Below are 9,900 nucleotides of genomic sequence, written 5' to 3'. Positions count from 1 at the left end.
CTCAGAGTAGGAGGGGTAGTGCACAACCAGTGGAGAGAATTATAATGGAGAGTTGCCATGATTACAGTTTTTACCATGGACCATGGGGAAATCATATGCAAATGGAAAATGAGAAGAAGAAAAGAGAGGAGAAAAGAGACACAGAAGAAAAGGAGTCGGTTAGAAATTCCCCACATTGTGTCTGCCCATATCTCTGGCTGAAACACCCAAAGCAGCTCAGCCAAAGAAAAAGAATATCTCAACTGGGATCAGAGCTAAAAACAACAAAACAAAACATAGTTTTCAACTTGAGTCCAGATGAGAAAATTTTTTGCTGGAACAAACATGACATATTGAGGGGGAAAAGACAACAAAAATCAGAATTCTTTAAAAAAAAAAACTTTTATATATATATATCTTATAATATATGTATTATATATTATACATAATATATATCTTATAAATCATATACATATCTTATAAAACGTGTGTGTGTGTGTGTGTATATATATATATTTTTTAAGACAGAGTCTTGCTCTGTCACCCAGGCTGGAGTGCAATGATGTGATCTCGGCTCACTGCAACCTCCACCGCCCGGGTTCAAGTGATTCTCCTGTCTCAGCCTCCCCAGTAGCTGGGATTACAGATGCCCATCACCACACATAGCTAATTTTTGTATTTTTAATGGAAACGTGGTTTTACCATGTTGGCCAGGTTGGTCTTGAACTCCCAACCTCAGGTAATCCTCCCACCTAGGCCTCCTAAAGTGCTGGAATTACAGGCACGAGCCACCGTGCCTGGCCAACAACATTTAACTTTAAGGCATTGTCATGAAGTAGGTGGCAACGTCTTCACCATATGCATGTTGTCAGGCCGAGGGCCCCTTCCAGCATTGTCAAGGGGAGTGCTAACCTTCTCTCCTTTTGTATGACACAGAAATCAGAATTTTCACAACTCATTAATCATAATACCTAGAATAGTCTCCCCCAGCTAAACTGATGAAGAAGTTAAATATAAGATGTAAATTAGTAATATCTGCAATGAAAGAGAGGAAATCATGAAAAATACTACAGAAATTAAAAATGATAATAGGAAAATATTATGAGCAATTCTATTCCAATACATTTTTAAAATTATATAAAGTGGAAAAATTTCTTAAAGAACACTAATTTAAAAAACTAACCTAGGAAGAAATAGAAAAAAAATAGACTTCTGTCAATTAAAAAAATCATATTCATAATTAAAAACCTTCTGAAAAAGAAAACTCCTGGCCCAGATGGCATCACTGGTGAATTCTATCCAACATTTAAGAAAGAAATAATTGCTATGCTACAAAAATTATTTCAGAAAATAGAGGAGTAAGAAACACTTCTCAACTAATTTTATGAAGCCAGAATTACCCTCTATCAAAACTAGACCAAGGCTTTACAAAAACTAAGAAGTGTAGACAAATATGCTTCAAGGACACATACCACATATTACATACTTTAAAACTTACAAGCTAATTCAGTGTGTGCATGTGTCTGTATATATGTAGGTATATAAAATGCCATGTCATGGCTAAGGAAATGCAAAGATTTAGCAAGTAAATGCAAAGTTGATTTAGCAGTCAAAAATCAATCAGTGCAATTTACCATGTCAACAGAATTAAGAGAAAAGGCATATGGTCATCTCAATAGATGCAAAAAAGTAGTTGACACAATCCAATACCAATAGAAAGCAATAAACGAATAAATGGAAAAATCACCACATAAGATGGGTGCTGCAATAATAAAAGAAGATGGAAGGAAAAACAAAAAAAGAAAGAAAATGTAAGGTGAACCCAGGATAGTGAGGGGGTGAGAGCTACGAAAGGGATGCAGAGAAGATAAGGGAGATCCAGGAGTTGTGCAAGGAGCAAAGAAAAAACAAAGAGAAAAAATATGAGAGTTTAGGAGAGACAGTGAGGCAGGGAGAAGGATGAAGACTAAGGGAATTAAAAAGGCATCCAAAGGATTTGAAGGCTCTAATCTGAATATCTAAAAGGACTTTTGTTTTTATTTCATATTATAGTATCTAGTGACCACTACAATTAAAAAAAAAAAAGCATAAGGCTAACTGGTCACACTTTCTAATATGCAATTTCCCAGGTGTCACTATCCTGATCAAACCTGTCCCGGAGCAGTGTTTCTCAAAGTATGGTCTTCACACACTTGCAGCAGAACCACTTTGACAACTATTGTTAACGGGTCAGATCCACCTGCTTCTGCCCCATCTCTCCTGACCTGTCCCGGAATCCCTGGGGTGGAATCTGATTATTTCAATGTTAATGTGTACCCCATGGAATCCTGATGCACATGAATGCCTAGAGAAGCAATTTAAACACATAAACACATGCAGAAAATACACAACAACAAATCACTTAATATGACCTCCTTCAAGGGTTTCTGCAATCCAAGTGAAATGTACCATTTGATCTGTATGCTGCAGACAGATTCTACAGGGAAGGTAAACTCCAATCCTTACTGCATGAACACACTGACTGCCTCAGGTGTCCTCCCATCTTCTAAGCTTAAGGCCCTTCCATCTCCTGCATAGATCTAGCCCCTAGTGAGCATTTCTCTCCTGATCTCCTGTAGTACTCATTGCCTGTGTTCTCCCTCCAATCCCCTCATAAAGTAGGACCCAGGTGTGATTGTAGGGTTGTTTGTGTTGCTTTGCTCTCTCCTGACCTGTTTGGAGGCTTCTGCAGCCCTGAAGTTAGCTGTGTTGTTCTGCATTTGCTCACCTCCTCTCATAACGTTGGGACCTGGGAACAGCTGATTGGTGCTGAGAGACAGCAGATCATTGGTATTCATTGTTAGCTGTTCTGTTTACAGAATCTTGGCTATAGGTCATTCAATTCACCAAGTCTCCCAGCCAAGCAAGACACTGGCATTTCTCTGAGTCCTCTCTCCTCTGCCCAAGTCACGTAGCTCGTTAATGCTACATATTTTGCAAATCAATCCTCCACATCCATCTCCACACAGTTGCCTTTATTTAGCTCTCATTACTTATCATCAGGAGAGAAAATTCCACCTATTCTCTCAGCTTTCCCTTCCTCCAAGGTCTTCTTCACCAATCCTGTCTGCACAACTGCTACAAAAGGAATCTTTTGAAAACATTCCTATGGTCATCTCACTCCCTTGCTCACAGTGCAGTAAACACTCCACTTATCTGTGTATGCAGCCGGAGGATCCCTGCCTGATGTGGAGCTTCTTTTTATCCTGACTCCACACCTCCGGGTCATATGCCATGTAGCAATATGGCATCAGGAGCTCAGTTTCAGGAAAAGAAATAAAAAATAAGACCTGAGTTTGAGTCCCACCTCCATTACTTATTAACTATTTGAGTTGAACACATTATTTAATTCTCAAAGCCTCAATTTATCATATATTAAGCAGGCAGAGTAACAGTACTTGTGTCATAAAGTGATTTCAATGAGTAATTGAAATTGTGCTTGAAAAGTGCTCAACCTAGCCCAGGCATATAGTAAATGCTGAATAAATACGAGTTTTTATTATTATCTCATGCTGTTGTGTCTTCATGCAATTCCTTCTGCTTAGAATGTCCTTCCTATCCTTGCTCATCTAGAAAACTCCCACTCTTTGTTTCTATTCAACTACTATCTGTTCAACTCTTGCCTTCTCTGAGCAGCCTAGTGATCATTCCCACCATTTGGTATTTTAAGTCCAGTTTTCTCAACCATTTAACCCCCTCCAGTGTAAGAATGCTAAAATATATGCCTTCCCTGATAAACAACAAGGGAAAGCCCCCCAGCCCCCATATTTATTTCTGTATCTGCAAAAAATAGGACAGTAATCCTGTGACTTTGCATTTTCAGTCAGTTGGCTGACAGAATGGATGAATGTCCTTGTCTGTCTGCCAAGGGTCTTTCCCATCTCTTTGAATACATTTAAAGTAGCATTAAAACATACAAGATATTCAGGGCAGAAGGAAATTAATCATTTCTTTCCTTCAAAATACAGCTTAATTGGATGATTGGGTAAGCAGAGAAATAATAATCCAAGTGAATTTCTTTGTTCCCTGGGGAATGTTTCTTCATCCATACAGATCCCAGCCATCGCCCCCGCAGTGTGCCCCACACAGTAGAGTCATGCATTCGTCTTTATGTTGTGGTAATGATGCTGTTGCCTGAGGATACATGTGAAAGTGAGACTCATACTTCAATTGCAGATTGGAGGAAGCTGCTCTCCAGCTTGTGAAAGCTCTTCTAAAAGATTCTTCTTAATTGGAGCACAGAAAACTATGCTAAGCTTTTCTTATTGTAGGTTTCCTAATATGTTGGACCATGACAATTTTGGGAAACTTGTTTATCACCCAGTTTAGGGCAAAGCATTAGGTTAAAAGACCTATTGTTTGTGACTTGGTAGCATGGATTTCCCAGGCCTCTGCAAGCAGGCAACCCTTTGAAAACAGTTATTGTCTATTGCCACACTGCAATCACTTGCTTCATTGTTGAAATTCAGTTTGAGAAGAAAAAAAAAACGAAAGAAAGAATGAAAAGAAAAGGAATTGTCATCTGCAGCTGCAAACTCCAAAATCTTCTGGGGCTCAAGACACATTGGAATTGCTGAAGCCATTAGAAGGATCTTTTTTCATTGTGATTGGAATTTTTCACCTCCAGTTCACTTCTCAAGTCTGCTCGGATCCATGAGGATTATGCTTTGTGTTATCTAAACCATATCCTAGAATCTATGATTTTTAGCCTTGAAGCAGATTTTTTTTGACAAATCCAGCACAAGTTTATCACATTACTCTACTGATCTCTTCTTTATAACAGTTTTTCATATTTTAGCAAATAACTGGATTTCATATGTATTTTGAAGGCTAATAACTGATATCTCAGCAAAATAAGAATTAGCCAAAATATTTTAATTGCACACCAGATCCTTCTCCTCGCTGTCATGCTAATTGTAGATTTTCCTAATTGAGAATCTGTGGGTGGGTATCTGCCCCGGAAGCCTCCTACATGTCAAGACATCTGGTTCACTAACCATCACGCTGCCTTTCAGTGGCAACCAACTGCAAACACCACTTCTCCCTGGGACCTACGGCTGTGAGGCAGGCTTGCTTAGATCTGAAGCTGGCTGACTGCGATGTGGGGGAAATGGGCAAAGAAGAGTGCCAGGCTGCTGGCTTTTATGTCTGCAGAAGAGTTTGGCTATGGCAGGGTAGCCCTTCTAAGCACACAGCCTCTGAGTTACGTCATCCCACTACTATTTTTTTGAATAATAATTTTCAAAAAGAACATGCTTTGTTGCATGGAATATGCCTGTCAAGTTCAAGAAAAACTGTGTTTGAATAGAAGTGTTCAAAGGCAAACAATCAGTCCTCTCCTGTCCTTACCATTGTGTAAAGAGGGTGCCACACTGGGCCACAGACCACAAAACATACTAGGATGACATTCAGGGAAAAGAAATCAATGTTATTTAACTAAAATATATTGTCTTGTTTGAGTTAAAAATATAATTTTAAATTCAGATGAAACTGTACTTATTTCACATTGCTCGACCTACATGACATTGTACAAGTAATTTAATCTCCTTCCCGGTCACTTCTCCCATATGCAAATGGGAATGACTTGTCTGTTTCAAAGCCATTAGATGGAGAGAGGAGAGAAGGAAAATCTACCTTGTGTCTGACATGCAGCAGTTCCCAAAGAATGGAGCTTTCTCCTGCATTTTGCAGAACTTTTACCTGAATGAATAAAGAGATCCCTGTCACTTAAAAGTAATATAAAGAACAAATGGCTTAGGTTAGATTTCTCTGAAACAGCCTAAAGCACACCAGGGCAGAGATTATAGGAAAGTTGAAAATAATGTATTCAACACTGATACAATCAATGTTTTCCACCCTTGGTTGGTCATCAAATGCAGCAATTAACGCTTATTGTTGAAGATAATCCTGAAAAATAATTTAGACAGAAATAACAGAGATATACCAGGATAGAGCTACAGAAACTTAGTCACAAAAACCAAACAAACAGATATGCCACCATGTAAGCCTAACACCCTCATAGAATTTAAAGTCTTACTAGCAAGTTTGCAAAATTCTTCAGTGAAACTACTATTTTCCTGATCTCTGTATTTCATGCAACTGCTTGGTACAACTTTGTGAAGAGAAATTTAAGCAACAGATCACAGGATTGGAGAGATGACCCATGGAAGCTGACAGTAAACCCAACCAGTGCTTTGGTTTCACAGACACTGTAACACATACTTTGCATCTTCTGGTTCCGATTTTGACATCAAGTTCCACACAGTTGCATTTTTCCTTGCCAACCCCCTACCTCCCTCCAAATAAACAGTGCCCCTCAACAGATGAATAAAAAATTGTGAACAATACTAGTCAACAATTAAAATGAACAAAGTAGCACTGTGTGAATCAACACCAAAATGTCAAAAACACATTGCTTTAGAAAAAAAGACAGTGGAAGAAAATATGTATGCAATGTGATATCATTTATAAAAAGTTTTCAAATCTAAAAACTGTTTAAAATTTTCTCGCGATAACTAGAAACGATTTTAAACACTTGCGTAAGTGTAAGAACACCAAATGCATGCTAATGATTATCTTCATGAGAGAATCAGGGGAGAAGGATTTCATGCAGTACACAGGGGACACACCAGCTGTGTCATAACTTCCCCCAAAGTCATCTGCAGCAAACATAACATGGCACGGATTGGAATTTGATAAAGTTGGGAGTGGTACCTAGATACTCACTATTTTAGTCTCTATTTGTTTTTTGTTGTTGTTTTTGAGAGGGAGTTTCACTCTGTCGCCCAGGCTGGAATGCAATGGCGTGATCTTGGCTCTCTGCAACCTCTGCCTCCCAGGTTCTAGTAATTCTCCTGCCTCAGCCTCCTGAGTAGCTGAGATTATAGGCATGTGCCACCACACCTGGCTAATTTTTGTAGTTTTAGTAGAAACGGGGTTTCACCATGTTAGTCAGGCTGGTCTCGAACTCGTGACCTCATGATCTGCCCGCCTCAGCCTACCAAAATGTTGGAATTATATGCATGAGCCATTGTGCCTGGCCTTACTCTTTATTCTTACAAAATGTTTATAATGTTTTATAAACCAAGAAAAAAACACAAATAATGTTGTTTTAACACATTGAAAATGGAAGTTTTACTTTCAACTGCTACAAGAAATGTGTAAAACTCCTTTCTAGTCCAACCTTCTTGCCGCTGCCTGCCCTGCACGGTGATGATGAAACTCTGTGCACCGAATTGATTTGGAGGCTGCCCCTCGCCTCCAGAGAGCACGTTATCCCCTCAGAAGAAACTGGGTAAATGTTTTTGTTGGATTCAAAGCTCTATTTTAGGCCGGGCACAGTGGCTCACACCTATAATCCCAGAACTTTGGGAGGCCGAGGCAGACGGATCACAAGGTCAGGAGATCGAGACCATCCTGCTAACGCGGTGAAACCTGTCTCTACTAAAAAATACAAAAAATTAGCTGGACGTGGCGGGCGCCTGTAGTCCCAGCTACTCAGGAGGCTGAGGCACGAGAACGGCGTGAACCCAGGAGGCGGAGCTTGCAGTGAGGCGAGATCGCGCCACTGCACTCCAGCCTGGGTGACGGATCGAGACTCCGTCTCAAAAAAAAAAAAAGCTCTATTTTACCATGACATTATGATCTAGCTCAAATCTCCTCTTTGAATATAGAGTCCTGCCAATTGTCAACATCTGTGACCTGCTCAGTCTCATGGAGCTCCTCCCTCATCTTTGACACCTCTCTGCCTTATCCTGAAATCCCCACTGGTAAATTTCTCTACCAGTTGAGCACCTATCAATGACAAAACGGTGCTACATGCATCCCTTTTGAAAAGACCAGGCCAGTGGATCCTTCCTTCTCCGGGTGCCCTTAGTTGAAGGAACATTTATAGAGCACTTAGTACAGTGTGCACGGGGTGTCCGGTTGCGCGCCAGTGTACTCTGCTGCTTTCCAAGCTGTGAGATCGCCATGGGCAGTCCCCTTATTCATGCATTTAGTCCCATGCTGGCCATATTAAGAGGTGATTATAAAATGCTGAACAAAGTAATGTTTACTTGTGATATTGCTCATGTTTTGATGACAAAAAAGTGATAATTCTAGAGATTCACCAACATGGCTCAGTTAAAAAAAGAAAAGGAACACATGTGCTAGAAAGCATTACAGCACTCAGAATGACAGCCAACACGTGATGAGTGCTGTAGAAGTGATGGTACTATTGGCTCATGAGCACTACATTGTTGTATGTGTAAATCTGGTTTGGGAGTGCCTCCCGAGGGCCTTGCAAAGCTTGAGAAGCCCCTGCTCTTTGGCACAGTGCCTGAATACCAGCTGACATGTCAGCGGCTGTGTGTGGAGCACAGTGATTCAGAGAGCAGCTTTGGTGGCAAAGCTGGGTGATGCTGGGACGTGGCTGATCTTCCCTGCAGTTCAGCTTTGATGGCCCCAGCTGTGATGGCACCTTGAAGAGTTATTTTGAAGAAGAATGAAACAATGCAGGTATAGCCTCTAGCATGGCAGCATCGCTCATAAGTGTGGGACAAATTGGCCAGGCCCCAGCTCAGTGGAATTCCACCAGGCATGTTGGCTGAGAGTGAAGAGAATAACCTAGCAGCAGTGCTTAGCTCCTGTGGACTAGTGTATATTTCTTTTATTCTTTTTTTTTTTTTTTTTTTTTTTTTTTGAAACAGAGTTTCGCTTTTGCTGCCCAGGCTGGAATGTAATGGCACGATCTCGGTTCACCGAAACCTCCGCCTCCCAGGTTCAAGCAATTCTCCTGCCTCAGCCTCCCAATTAGCTGAGATTATAGGCATGTGCCACCACGCCTGGCTAATTGTGTCTTTTCAGTAGAGTCGGGATTTCTCCATATTGGTCAGGCTGGACTCAAACTCCCAGCCTCAGGTGATCCACCTGCTTCAATCTCCCAAAGTGCTGGGATTACAGGCGTGAGCCACCGCACCTTGTCGACTAGAGTATATTTCTCACTATTTGAAGAGAACTGTGGCTTGGTGGAACAGCCTTGGGCTTAGATTTAAGGGTCTGGGTTGAAACTTTGGCTGCAACACAAATGTTGAGCGTTTTGTGGACTCACTTAAACTCTTTTAGCCCCAGTTTCTCTAATTGTCAAACGAGTATCGTAAGACCTATTTCTCAGAGTGACCCTGAAGCCTAGAGGAGATGGTGTATGTGAAAGCACCCAGAGTGCGCCAATGAATGTGTTAGAGTTGACACGTCACATTAGAGTAGACTTTTTTTTTTTAAATCACCGTTACTACAGACCAGAGAGTAGTTATCTATTAGCTGTGTATTTTCTGGCACAGCACTGAGCTAGGAACTGATGAAGCAGAGGTCAACCAAACAGATATGCTCCCTGTTTGGCTGACTTTTCATCTATGTAATAACTTTTAATGACTCCTTGAAATAAATGAAGATAAATGCTCACTCTTATATGGTAAAGAAACTGAGGTCTAACAACTTTAAGCCAAACACAAACAATATTTGGCACATCATGAAGTCTATCAAAGTACCTTGACTATAACATGTATAGAATTAAAGAGGCATCAAAATATGAATGAAGAATTCTGAGGCAGAAAGAAAAGTTGTCGGCAGTGGGGGGTTTTCCAAAGAGAAATGAGCAGCAGTCTCCCATGAGCCACACCCTGTCTCTCAGCCATCTTTTATTTACTGACCAAGGACTCTGGCAGGAGGACATGTGTCTTCTCTTTAACCTCAATGAGAGAATGCTGGCAATGGCCCCAAGCAAAGGGGATCCTGACCATCCTGGGACAAGAGTCGTATGTGCTTCTCCTCCACCACCCCAAGCTGATGCCTCATTCTCCAGACCAGCCTCCTCTCTACACCCCTGTACCCTACGAATGCTTG

At 40.9% G+C, this 9,900-nt stretch overlaps 1 non-coding gene across 1 annotated transcript; it reads right to left on the bottom strand.

Moving 5' to 3' along the window:
* Window positions 1-790: 790 nt before the first annotated feature.
* On the bottom strand, window positions 791-913 carry LOC112605485. Its single transcript, XR_003115471.1, has one exon. It is a non-coding gene; the product is annotated as a U6atac minor spliceosomal RNA (small nuclear RNA).
* Between the last annotated feature and the right edge of the window lie 8,987 nt (window positions 914-9,900).

This window comes from Theropithecus gelada, chromosome 13 (genome assembly GCF_003255815.1).
Source record: "Theropithecus gelada isolate Dixy chromosome 13, Tgel_1.0, whole genome shotgun sequence".
In the NCBI taxonomy this organism is placed as follows: Eukaryota; Metazoa; Chordata; class Mammalia; order Primates; family Cercopithecidae; genus Theropithecus; species Theropithecus gelada.
The sequence above is the reverse complement of the archived record's forward strand: the minus strand, read 5'-3'. Positions and strand labels throughout refer to the sequence as shown.